The sequence below is a fragment of the Chiloscyllium plagiosum genome, unplaced genomic scaffold (assembly GCF_037043375.1).
Source record: "Chiloscyllium plagiosum isolate Xiang-an unplaced genomic scaffold, Cpla_swu_hap1 HiC_scaffold_5, whole genome shotgun sequence".
Classification (NCBI taxonomy): Eukaryota; Metazoa; Chordata; class Chondrichthyes; order Orectolobiformes; family Hemiscylliidae; genus Chiloscyllium; species Chiloscyllium plagiosum.
In genome coordinates, this window is record NW_028270143.1 from 947,799 (window position 1) to 960,739 (window position 12,941).

The 12,941-nt window shown below is 39.3% G+C and overlaps 1 protein-coding gene across 8 annotated transcripts in view; it reads right to left on the reverse strand.

The window, feature by feature from the left end:
• Positions 1-12,941, reverse strand: part of LOC122549654 (thyroid hormone receptor beta) — a 184,317-nt gene that overhangs the window by 162,979 nt on the left and 8,397 nt on the right. For 6 of the 8 annotated variants that reach the window (XM_043689449.2, XM_087986903.1, XM_043689448.2 and 3 more), the window contains exon 2: positions 3,666-3,812. The exons of 1 other annotated variant lie outside the window; for it this stretch is intronic. The gene's annotated coding sequence lies outside the window, so the exon portion shown is untranslated. Of the gene's footprint in view, positions 1-3,665; positions 3,813-12,459; positions 12,556-12,941 lie in introns of all 8 variants that reach the window. One more of the 8 variants, XM_087986901.1, reaches the window with a different exon arrangement.

The following is a 12,941-nucleotide window of genomic DNA, read 5'->3' on the forward strand; positions in this document are numbered from 1 at the left end:
TATTCCTGCCCTCACTAGCTTGTAGCACCAGGAGTAATCCAAAATATTACTACACTCGAGGACCTCAATTTTAAATTTCTGCCTAACTCTCTGTAATGTCCCTTCAGGACCTCATCCTTTTCCCTTCCTATGTCATTGGTTCCAATGTGTACAATGACCTCCTGCTGGGCCCTCTCCCTGTTGAGAACATTCTGCACCCTCTGAGACATCCAGGGAAGCAACACACCATTCTGATTTTTTGCTGCTGGCCACAGAAACATCTGTCTGTACCTCGGACTAGAGAGTCCCCTAACACAATCGATCACTTGGAGCCCGACATACCTCTCACTGAATTACAGCCAATCTTGCTACCAGAAACCTGGCTGTTCATGCTACATTCCACTGAGAATCCAATCACCCCCTACATTTTCCAAAACAGCATACTTGTTAGAAATGAGAATAGCCACAGAAAACACTTGCACTACCTGCCTACCTCTCTTATCTTTCCTGGAGTTAACCCATGTATGTGACAGTATCTGTGACATTTCTCCCTTCCTAGAACTGCCATCCATCACATCCCCTTGCTCTTGTAAATTCTCAATACCTCTAACTGTCTCTTCAACCGGGTAAAAACAATGACTGCAGATGCTGGAAACCAGATTCTGGATTAATGGTGCTGGAAGAGCACAGCAGTTCAGGCAGTATCCGAGGAGCAGTAAAATCGACGTTTTGGGCAAAAGCCCTTCGCTTCATTCGATCTGATAGCATTCACAAGACAAAGACATTTATTGCAGATATAATCCTCAGTAATATGTAAACTCTCCCTAAACTCCCACATCTGACAAGAAGAGCATATCACTCCACTAATGGCCACTTTTGCTTCTTCCAATCTGCACACCCAGAAAATAGCACCGTCTTATTCCTCTACAACATACTGCTCCAGGCTAACTTAATACTTATGGCTTATATTTTTAAAGTTTAATCAAGCGACATATCTCAATAAAACATATGATCAAGAAAGAACCCATTCTACTCACCACTGCAGACTTACAGCAAGGCCACACTTAAAACTGTTCACTTATCTGTTTGTGTTGTGACCTCTCCCAAACAGGTTCCTCCAAGATCAGTTATGAATTTCACCGTTTGTTAATTTTCCCAGATGCACTCCGATGTCTTTGCTGTTGAATTTATGTATCACTAGACAGCAACTGTGCAGGGGCCCTGCTGTGTCAGTTAGCAGTGTGGGTTTCTTTCTCTCTCTCTTTCTCACACCTGCCTGAGCATTTGCTGCCTTTGTCTGGTCCTCTCCATTTTAGAAGTGCCGTTGTTTTGACTTTTTTTTCCTCCAAAGTTCCAAAACAATGTAACAGCATATAAAACAGTAATTGTGGCTCCTGGAATTCAAGGAAATCACCTCCAACACCTAAAATACCTCAAAAAAAAAAAAAAAAAAAGAGCAGCCTATTACAGCCAGAAAATTTTCCTGTCCTCCATCTTAGATTTTGAAAGGGTTCAGAAAAGATTTACAAGGATGTTGCCAGGGTTGGAGGGTTTGAGCTACAGGGAGAGGCCAAACAGGCTGGGGCTATTTTCCCTGGACTGTCAGAGGCTGACGAGTGACCTTAGAGGTTTATAAAATCATGATGGGCATGGATAGGGTGAATAGCCAAAGTCTTTTCCTTGGGGTGGGGGTGTCCAAAACTAGAAGGCGTAGGTTTAAGCTAAGAGGATAAAGATTTAAAAGGGACTTAAAAGGCAACATTTTCACGCAGAGGAATAAGCTGCCAGAGGAAGTGGAGGCTGGTACAATTACAGGATTTAAAATGCATCTAGATGAATATATGAATAGGAACTGTTTAGAGGGATATGCGCCAAATGGAACTAGATTACTTTAGGATATCTGGTCAGTATGGACGAGTTGGACTGAAGGCTCTGTTTCCATGCTGTACAGCTCTATGACTCTAATTGACAAATAAAAACTAAACTGAGGGGAAAGGAGAATTTATATATACAAAACAAAAGTTGAGATATCATGGTCTGGAATGCACTTCCTGCATCCACCACTCTTATTCAAATGACTGTAAAGGCCAATTTTACATAAAGGATCAGCCATCCAGTTCTCTCTGACACTATTTGCAGGGTTCCAATTACTACTCTGAACATCAGAGGCTAAAATTGAAGGCACTATCAAAGGAAGGTCCATACTCAATGCCAGGCCTAACCAAGAGCATGACTGCCTCAGACTACACTCTTCATCACCTGGTGATATAATTTATAGATATTTCTTATCAATCTGTTCAGGGGATGTTACGTCACACCTCTGGAGCAGGTAGGGCTTGAACTTGGACCTCCTGACCAAGTTAGGGACACTACCGCTGTGCATACAAAAAGCCACCACACTCCCATTCCAGATGTTTGACAGGATTCAAATTAGGTCCCCAGAATATAACATGGCTTGCTGGATTAATAAATTATAATATCCCTAGTGTCTCCCCGTGAGGCCTTCTATAATGCTGAGTGCTTTAATCATTGCTGCCCTTAAATGATTTGTCATACCATTATCGGTTGATGATTGCTCCAGGATTTTTCTCTGCCTTGCACTTAGCTAATTTGGCACCACTCATTTATTAGGCACTTCCTCCTTTCATTTTACTTCCAATGGGAAATATCCAACTCTTCTCTGCACTGAATTTCATCTGCTGTCGCTATGTTCATTAAGAAATGACGGTCTTCTTCATCGTAACCGTCTTCTTATGCTTTGTAAGATGGATTTTGATAGTATGTTTATATCTGGACATGTACTAAACAAATATAGCAACTTTAGTCCATTTCAGATAGTAAGGCAACATTTTTGCAAAGCTACAGTGTAGCAGCACAACTCAGACAGACATGTGGCTTCACATTTTTTGCTCACCTTGTCTCTAGGTATTTTCAAATTAATCTATTCAGAAATGCCACGATTGACTTCTACAGCATATGGGGCTTCAACCAGCTCTCCTAATTCAAGGTAGGAATACTACACAGAGTGTCCTTAAATTTGTCCTTATTTGCGCACAATCACACACAGATTACCCTACCATTAATCTGTTGTTTTGACAACAAAACCTCAGGTCTCATATCCATTACAAAACACACACTTTTAAATTACAATCAAGATCATCAAGAATAATATCTGTATACAAATAAAGACTTTGTGAAATACCTCAATGACAGAGTAAAATAAAACTAAGCACCATCTATTCCCAATATGACCAGATGTTGTGGCTTTCTCCCCATATTTTTAATTCTTAGCCCAATGTCTGCCTTGCCCTGCACATAAAGGGAATTCTTGCTTTTGCTTACTCCCCCAGTCTCCAACTCAACCTGCTCCTGGCTGTCAAAATTCAAAAATGTTAATAAAAATATCAAATCAAGCAAAAAGCTAGTCTTAGAAATTGACAGTAAATTGAACACGTACTTACAAACAATCGGCCTGGATCTAAGCAATTAACGATAAATTTAAAGCATTTCATGCAATTATTTATAATATGCATCAAAATACAATACACTGTTGACCTTAGGAGAGACTAACTTGTATTTTTGCTCAAAGAATTGTGTCAAGTTACGACATTACTTGGTTTAAAACCAAGATATTGATAGTTTCTGATATTGAAGCATAGAAAAAGAAAATCACCAATCTCACTTACCTAAAGTGTGGGAGTCTAAACACTAGAGGATATCGATAGCCGAGCTTGTGACTTTTTGGCTGGGAGTGGGGCATCAATTACTTGAATTCTTGGGCCTGACTGGGTGGCATCATTTTGGCAACAACAATGAGCTGGAGACAAGATTTTCTATGCAGCAATGAGAGGATAGGAGGAAGAGAACAGAGAGAGAAAAAAAATTAAGTCATGCTAAGTATATGCTACTTGTATATGTTACTATCAAAATAATATTACCCATCATTCTTTCTAGTGAATAGATAACAAGATAGGGAAAGAACATATTGCAAAACTGCACTTTAAAAGGAACCACCTTTAGCAGTTAAAAAAGAAAAGAATTCTTGCTTTGGACTGTGGTCTGCAGACATGCTCTGGGTTTGTTCTGTGTTTCAAAGTAGGCACACTGATATTATCCTGAAAGCTCTTACAAGAACTCAAACTGCTACTGCTGACTTAAATGCAAACTGAACTACGAAGCCATCAGTTAGGAATTAATGCAAATTAAGACATGGGTCTGCAAAGTAAGTGGCAACTAGTTCAATTTTATAAGCAGTAATGCACTTTTTAATTCAAACACAATTTACGTGACCCCCTTTTTGCAAACACAGATCTGAATTAGATTAGATTAGATTACTTACAGTGTGGAAACAGGCCCTTCGGCCCAACAAGTCCACACCGACCCGCCGAAGCGCAACCCACCCAGATCCATTCTCCTACATTTACCCCTTCACCTAACACTACAGGCAATTTAGCATGGCCAATTCACCTGACCTGCACAATTTTGGACTGTGGGAGGAAACTGGAGCACCCCGAGGAAACCCACGCAGACACGGGGAGAATGTGCAAACTCCACATGGTCAGTCGCCTGAGGCAGGAATTGAACCGGGGTCTCTGGCACTGTGAGGCAGCAGTGCTAACCACTGTGCTGCCCATGAATGAGCAGTGTTGCTCGTTTTTGGGAGAAAAAGATTGAGTTATACTTCACACTAAGATGAGGTACCAATTAATTCATTAGAAGGCCAAAAGGAAAAGCACTGATACAACTAAGAGAAATATGCTGAAACATGGCAAGTGGAATCTATTGCAACCAAGCAGAGAGTGATAAACTTTTAGTCAAAGAACAATAGTAGTAATTATATTGTCACACCACATTGGGGTAACATATTGGAAATTCCTGGAGTCATCACAAATGTTAGGAGATTATAATCAAAAAATACAAATTTCCCCAATTTTCCTGTCTTTTAAGGTCCAGGTTGATAGAAAGCACAGACCAGTTTTCTGTATTTAACAACAGTTACTGTTTATTACAAACAGACTCTAACTACAAAGTTCATTGCCATTCAGTATATAACTCTACCAGTTCAAACTTTACCATCTTTGAAAAACTCCCATTACACATACAGGCAGGCATATACAGAGATAAAGATGTTAGTGTTTTGGACAAAGAGAAAAGCCGGACACAGTCAGTTCAATGGCTTCTGTCCACATGGCTCACGGAGATGATCCTTTAGCTTGTCAGGACTTGTTCCTCCTCAGTCTCTCTTCCTCAGGTACTTTCACTTGCTTGCAGAAGACACAGACTGATTGCTTCACAATTTAAAAGTCTTTGACTTGTTGGTTATAAGAAACAGCTTGGAGCAAATAGTAAGAGAAAATAAACTGGTTTTCTCCAGGTTTTAGGGTTTTTTTCAAATTTCAGAATAAAGCTCATCATCTCTCCTTCAAGAGATCCGAACACTTCTGGGCAGTATTATTCACATCCACAAGCTGCTTAGCTACCGGGGAAAAATCACAGTTGTTGGCAGGCAGAAACCCTCGATTGTTGACAACTGGTCACCACTCCACAGACCAATTAGCTATTTGTTGCTGGCCAAATCTCTTTGTACGCTCCCCTGGCTTCATTAATTGTACTAGAGCCTCTTCGCAGTTTCCTTTTGGTTTTCCTCCCATTTGCAGTAACCTCCCCACCGCTAGAATAATCTGTGTAAACAGCATTTCTTTTTTAAATAGCGTGTAACCTGCTTTGTAAAAAAGTGCAAAGATGCTTTCCACAATCATTGGTTTTTAAAAAATAGTCCTTTCCCCATTTTGGTTCACAATCAAAAACAGAAAAATAAAAAGGTTTGATCTTTATAATGTCATAAACAGAAGTAGGATAGATTCAGAAGAGGAGTAGTTGGACATGAGTTATGGGTTCATAGAATATAAAAACCAGGACTTTGGGTTAATAATATCGATAGATAGACAAGACAAGACAAAAAGAAAAAAAAAGAAAGGATTTTGTCCAAGGCAATATCAAAAATGTTGTAAGGAGGTGCTGAAGATTTAGTGGGGATTCAACATAGATACAGTAAAATGGTGCACGTTATAAAGGAAAACAAAGGCATGAAAAAACTTGGAAAAACAGAAATATGGTTTTTTTTGTCATCTGAACAAAATAAATGGAGATAGAAGTGTTTAAAATTATGAAGAGATAGGTTAGATAGAAGCGTATCATTTTTCAGCAATCGATAGGTCAAGAAAGAGAGGCCAAAGATCCATAATTAATCTCGATCGCAGCATACACGTTGATCTGACACACAAGACAATCCCACTTCTCAGCAAGTATTCATGCCCATACTCAGTGTCAAGTCACTCCTCCACCACCTTTTCTGTTGGGAAGTATAATACTCGTTTTTAGGAATTGATTTCAATTCTTCACCTTAAGTCAGCCTGTGGAATCAAGCAGATCATACAGGCTGTATTGCCAAGAAGATATGCAGGAGTTTAAAGCATGAGAGTACAGAGCACCTATTGTGTCAAATGACAAACAGAAATGGCAGAAGTACAAAGGTGTTTCAAGCTAAAAGTTGTAACATTTGCTAACTTGTGAAATTACTTTTCGACAGCAAGTGATTCCAGTGATGCTGAAAACCTGAGGTGAGGATGGAAGAAAGGATCTGCCCTGAGGAAACGGGAACACAGACCAGCTACAGGACTATTAACCTGGGAAACATGCATCAGAGTCGGTCCTCAAAACAGTCTCCAGAAATGCAATGTGTATGTACACATTTAATTGGACCAAATGAAACCCAGATCCAGCTAAGACTTCAGAGCAAAAACTGGCTGGTGTAGCCATTCAATCGAATGAAGATTTTTAGTGTTCCAGAAGGTTGAACCGAAGGCTCTGTATCTGTACTGTATGACTATGAGAGCTTGATGCCCAAATTACTTATTCCAAATCTGATCCAGAGTGGGATCCTTTGGATAATGACAAACTAATTCAGAAATCTAATGAACATTTTTGCATCAAATGTTGGAGGCAATTGATAGTTTTGAAAATATTTTGGTTGCGGTTAATAGGTATCTCTGCAGATTTAATTTATTTCATAAACATAGGATTTTAACTTTCCAAACAGAGACTGGGACTATCAGTGTTAAGGGCTTGGACGATCAGGAATTTGTTAAGCATGTACGAGAAAATTCTATTATTCAATATACCGACATACCTACTAAAGAAGTAGCAAAACTCTACCTTTTCTAGGGGCAATAAGGCAGGGCAAGTGACAGGGGTGTCAGTGGGGAAGTGCTTTGGGGCAAGTGATTATAATTCTAAAATTGTTAAAAGGAAAAGGTTATACCTGATCTAAAAGTTAAAGATCTAAATTGGAAGAAGGCTAATTTTGATGGTATTAGGTAAGAACTTTCGAAAGTTAATTGGTGGCAATTATTCGCAGGTAAAGGGACGGCTGGAAAGTGGGAGACCTTCAAAAATGAGATAATGGAAGTTCAGAAACTGTACGTTCTCGTTAGTGTGAAGGGCAAGGCTGGTAGGTATAGCAAATACTAGATGACGAGAAAAATTGAGGCTCTGGTCAAGAAAAAAGGAAGAAGCATATATCAGGTAGTGCTAATTGGGATGGAGTGAATCCCTAAAAGAGTAGAAGGCTGGAGCAGTATACTTAAGAAGGAAATCCAGAGGGCAAAAAGGGGGCATGAGATGGATCCTCCTTAACCCTATTTTCCAAAGCTAAAGAGATTCTACAAATACACGAAGGTAAAAGAGTAGCTAGAGAGAGAGAATAGTGCCCCTTAAAAATCAACAAGGCCACCTAAGTGTCAAACTGCAGGAAGTGTGAACCATATACTAAACAGAGTCATAGAGATATACAGCATGGAAATACTGTAGACCCTTCAGTGCAATTTGTCCGTGTCAACCAGATATCCTAAATAAATCTAGCTCCATTTGCCAGCATTTGGCCCATATCCCTGAAAATGCTTCCCATTCATATACCCATCCAGATGCCTTTTAAAATGTTGTAATTATACCAGCCTCCACCACTTCCTCTGGCAGCTCATTCCATATGCGCACAACCTTCTGCATGAAAAAATTGCCCCTTAAGTTCCTTTTAAAATGTTTCCCCTCACACCTTAAACCTATGCCCTCTAGTTTTGGACTCCTCTATCCTGGGGAAAAGACCTTGGCTATTCACCCTATCCATGCCCTTCTAGCTACTATAAACCTCTAAGGTCACACCTCAGCCTCGGACACTCAAGGGAATGTAGCGTCAGCCTACTCAGCCTCTCCCAATAGCTCAAACCTTCCAATCCTTGTAAACCTTTCTTTGTTAATTTTTCTCAGGGAAACTCAGATGTCCAGAGATATTTGAAACCAAAACAGCAGGGCAGTTAGATGTGCGGATTACTGTTGCGTCAGACAGCAGTGCAGGTTTACTGCTCAGTTTATTCACTTCTCATGTGGTCACTACCTTTGTCTCTCTCCCTCCTTTTTAAAGTGCTGTGTTTTTGATCTTTTTTCTCCTCCCAAAGTTGCAAAACAATGCAACATCTTATAAAACAGTAATTGCAGCTCCTAATAGTCAAGGAAATCAGCTCCAACAATGAAAATACCTCACACAAAAAAAAAGGAGCAGCTCTTGCAGCCACAATTTTCTCCCTATCCATCTTGCAAAACTGCTGGTGAGATGTTTGTACACCTGAAGCTGAACCTGCTGCCAAATTTACCCATGTCATTGACACCTAATGGATCATCACCACCTTCAGCAAATTTGCCATTTCACCATGTCTTGGTGCCCTGTTCCCAACTTAACTAGCCCGTTTCCTCCCTGACTCCTGGCTACAGCAAACAGTGAGACAGCACAGCAATGAGCAGGCACAGGCTGGACAGCTACTGGGGAGTCAGGCTGCAAGAGAATCACAATTCATTTAAAACACTAGAAACACACTCATTGTATTGCTCCTACACTGTGGCATCAGTGGCAGTGATCCACCATCCTTTGGCTGAAGAAATTCCTCCTCATCTTAGTTTTAAAAAGTTGTGCCATCACTGAGGCTGTGCCCTCAGGTCCTAGTCTCTCCTACAAGTGGATCGATCTTCTCCATGTCCATTCTATACAAGCCACTCAGTATTCTGCAAGTTTCAATGAGATTCCCCCTCACCCTTCTAAACTCCATCGAGTACACAGATCTAGAGTCCTCAACTGCTCCTCATGTGACATGCATTTTATTTCTGGGATTATTCTTGTGAACCGCCTCTGGACCCCCACCAAGGCCAGCACATCCACCCTACAATACTGGGCACAAAACTGCTCACAATATTCCAAATGACCAGAGCCTAATGCAGCCTTGACAGTATATTCCTGCTCTTGTTGAGAGGGCTAGAATACATGAATGCTGTCACTGCATTTGCATTCTTAACTGCCAAACGAACCTGCATGTTAACCTTAGGGTGCTTTATATACATCTTTCATAACCAGTGAAAGTTAAAAATAGAGCTTTACAGACCATGTTGGATGTTTGAAGAGCAGTCATTGTATCTAAAGTTTCCTACATTTAAAAAAAGTACTTGCAGCAAGGTCCCACAAACAGCGATGAGATAACTGACCAGATCAATGATTTTACTGATGTTTCAAACTTAACTACTGACCAGAACACAGCAATTTCTTGTGCACTCCTTTGAAGAGGACTATAGCTTATGTTCACTAAAAGATTAATGTCTCATCCAAAAGAGCAACACCTCAAACTGTATAAAATGCTTTGTAAGGTCAGCCTGCTCAAGACTCAAGGTAAGTCATTCAGCCCCTCAAGCCTATACTGCTATTTAGTTGCATTGCGGCTGATCTATACCTCAACCCCATTTAGCAACTTGTATTCCATATTCCTTAATGCTTTACCCAAGTGGATATGCAAATCTCAGTCTTGAAAATCTCAACTAACACAGCATATACAGCCTTTTGGTGAAAAATGTTCCAGATCTCCATGGTCATGTTGAAAAAGTGCTCCAAGTTCACCTCCCATCCATCAATCCTTTATTATTACTGTTTTAAAAAAAACTTGGAGCTTTCTGCCAGCAGTATTGTGGCAGTACTTTTATCGTATGCTATGTATCAATTCAAGAAGACTGCTGCCACCACCTAAGGTAAATAAGAGCGATCAATAAAATGTCAGCTTTGTCATCTGTTATGGACCAGATCAGATCCCCTCAAAATATTTTAAGATGGTAGCCCTAACTACTTCTTATTTTAAAGGTGGATGTGAAGCAGGTGTTCTAGATGTGATGCGATTGATCAAACTGCTCAATGTTATGCAAAACGCCATAGTTAAAATACAAAAGAAAGAGGAATTTAGAATAAATTAACTTTGGCAAAACGTAAATGAATAATAGATATAGTAACCATTGCTAATTAACTGTTCTAATATAGTAACATCCCATAAACACACCTCTTGGCAAAGAGACAAATTCAGACAGATTCTTACATGCAGTTCTCCAATCCAGGAGGAAAAAAAAAGCAAAGAGAAATTTCAGAGAAAGTAGCAGCTGGAAATCATTCACTCAAGCTCCCAAATCTTCTGAAATTCCAAACAGCTTCTGAGTTACTGTAAAAAAACCAAAACACAGAAATCTGGATCTGAGAGAGGTGACCACACCCATTCAAGCTGTTTTTAAAAAAAACCCAAGGCGTCCTAAACCATTTGCTCAAGTCATCTTCAGTAGTCAGTTTGCCTTTAAAATCTCTTTTAAAAAAAAAAGACTTAAGATAAAATAACACATCAGTGCCCACATCCATGGTCAACATTTCTCTTCAGGCAAAATCAGTAGCAGTGCCATCGGGTTTTAACTTTATAGTGTAACTTTCTGCCAGTGGTAAAATGATGTGAAAATGTCAGTGATGCTTTACTTTCCTTTATTAATGGTTTATCATCAAGCAGCGGTACGTTGATTTAAATAAAGGGCTGTTTTGTATCATCTAAGTTTGCTCATGACACAATGATTCATGAAATATTGAAGAGTGTTGATGGGGGTATTATTTATCAATGCCTCTAAAATTTTGAGTAAATGTAAAACTACAGCAGAAGAATCTCAAGACAGGCAAGTGTGAAGACATCCCTTGGGACCAATAAATGATAGATCAGAGTTTTATTTTAAGAAAGAATCAGTGGAAATCTGAAGATCCATAGGGTTTAGGAAGTCATGTACATGACTAAAATGTAGTGGGCAGATAGAAAGTACTGTTAAAGAAAAACAGCTTATGTAACGCTAGTCCTTAAAACTAGATAGCAAGAATATAAGAGATAATTATTTACACAACGCTTTCAGCACAATTAAAAGGTCTCAAAAGATTTGCATTCAAAACCAAGTGTGAGACTGCAATACATCGGGGAAATATTAGGATAGATGAGCAGAAGCTTGGTCAATGTGGCACCTTTTATGAAATGTCTTGTGAGTGCAAGGTTTAAGGAGGGATTCTGAGTTTAGGACACAGGCAGTTGAAGGTAAGGATGCCAATGGAGAAGTGATTAAAAGCCATGAATGTTCAAGAGACCAGAACTAAAATCTCAAATATCTTGGATGATTTTAGGGCTGGAGGAGTTTACAAAGGATAAGAGGCTGGTCCAATTAGGATGTGAAAACAAGAATAAGAGATTTTAACAAGTAGATTTGTTGTTTAATTGGAATTTAATATAGGTCAGTAGGTTAGAGGACTGATAGGAGATCTTGGATGAATTAGGACATGGGCAGCACAGGTTTGAATAACCTTTAGGGTAGGAATAGCAGAATGTGGGAGGACAGCCTGACTACATTGCAAAAGTCAACTGGAGAGGTAAGAAAGGCACAGATGAAGGTTTCAATTGCAGAAGAGTGGAGGAAGGAGCAAAGATGAGTAATATTACAAAGACAGAATGGTATGGGAGCAGGAAGAGAAAATATTGCATATGACGCTCTGGCTATGATGAGACAGGGAACACTGAAACCAGGCAAGAGCAATTCCATCGAACTAGATGACAATGGAGAGGCAGGAGAAAAAGAACGGTGTGGCCAACCACATTGAAGGTTGCAGGTAGGTCAAGAAGAAAAGTCCAAATTTGTCAAAACCACATATCAAGGTAACAAATGACATTTTAAGAACTAGCTCAGAACTGGATCACCGTGGAAACCTGATTGGAAGGATTCAAGAATGGAGTTCCAAGAAGAATGGGCATTGATCTGGGAGTCAATATATTCAAGGAACTTGGGGATGAAAGGCAATGTGGAAATGCACTGAGAGTTTACAATGATGGCACGATCAAGTATATTTAGCTTTGAGGAAAGGGCAATGGTGGCAGATAACAGGAGCAAATCACTCAAGAGGAATGTAACAAAATTCTTCTTCACATAAAAAAGGGTAGAAGAAGTGTGGAACTCTCCCATAAAAAAGGAACAAATGCTAACTCTATTAATACAGTTAAATCTAAGGTATATATATTCAAGGAAATCAAGTCATAGAAGATATTCACCCACCTTAGGGTGAGGATCTAAATCTGCTCTAATCTCACTGAATGATAGAGCATGCTCAACAGGCTGTCAGACTGTTGAGCCCTAAGTAGTGTAGTTAATCTGTTAGTGAAAAGTCAAAAGTTCAGAATTAATTAACTTGACCACATTTTGACTTCTAATTTTATTTTAAAAAACTGAAGAACCATATGTACATAGTAGTTAAAATAGTTCAAAAAATTTGAAGTGACAGGACCTAATTTCCTAGAGTTAAACAGTTCAGCTTTGAAATTCTAAGTAAAGAAATTTGAAACAGTCAAAATTAGAGTAACTACAAAAATATTTCACAAAAATATTAAAACTACAAAAAAATCCTTCAACTGTAAATTGAAGACATTCCAAAAAGAACAAAAAGCATTGCTATCAGTACTGAAATTTCACCACAACATGACCTCCAGATAAATACTTTCCCACTCAGGCAATGCCGACAAAACCTCAAATTTTTCATA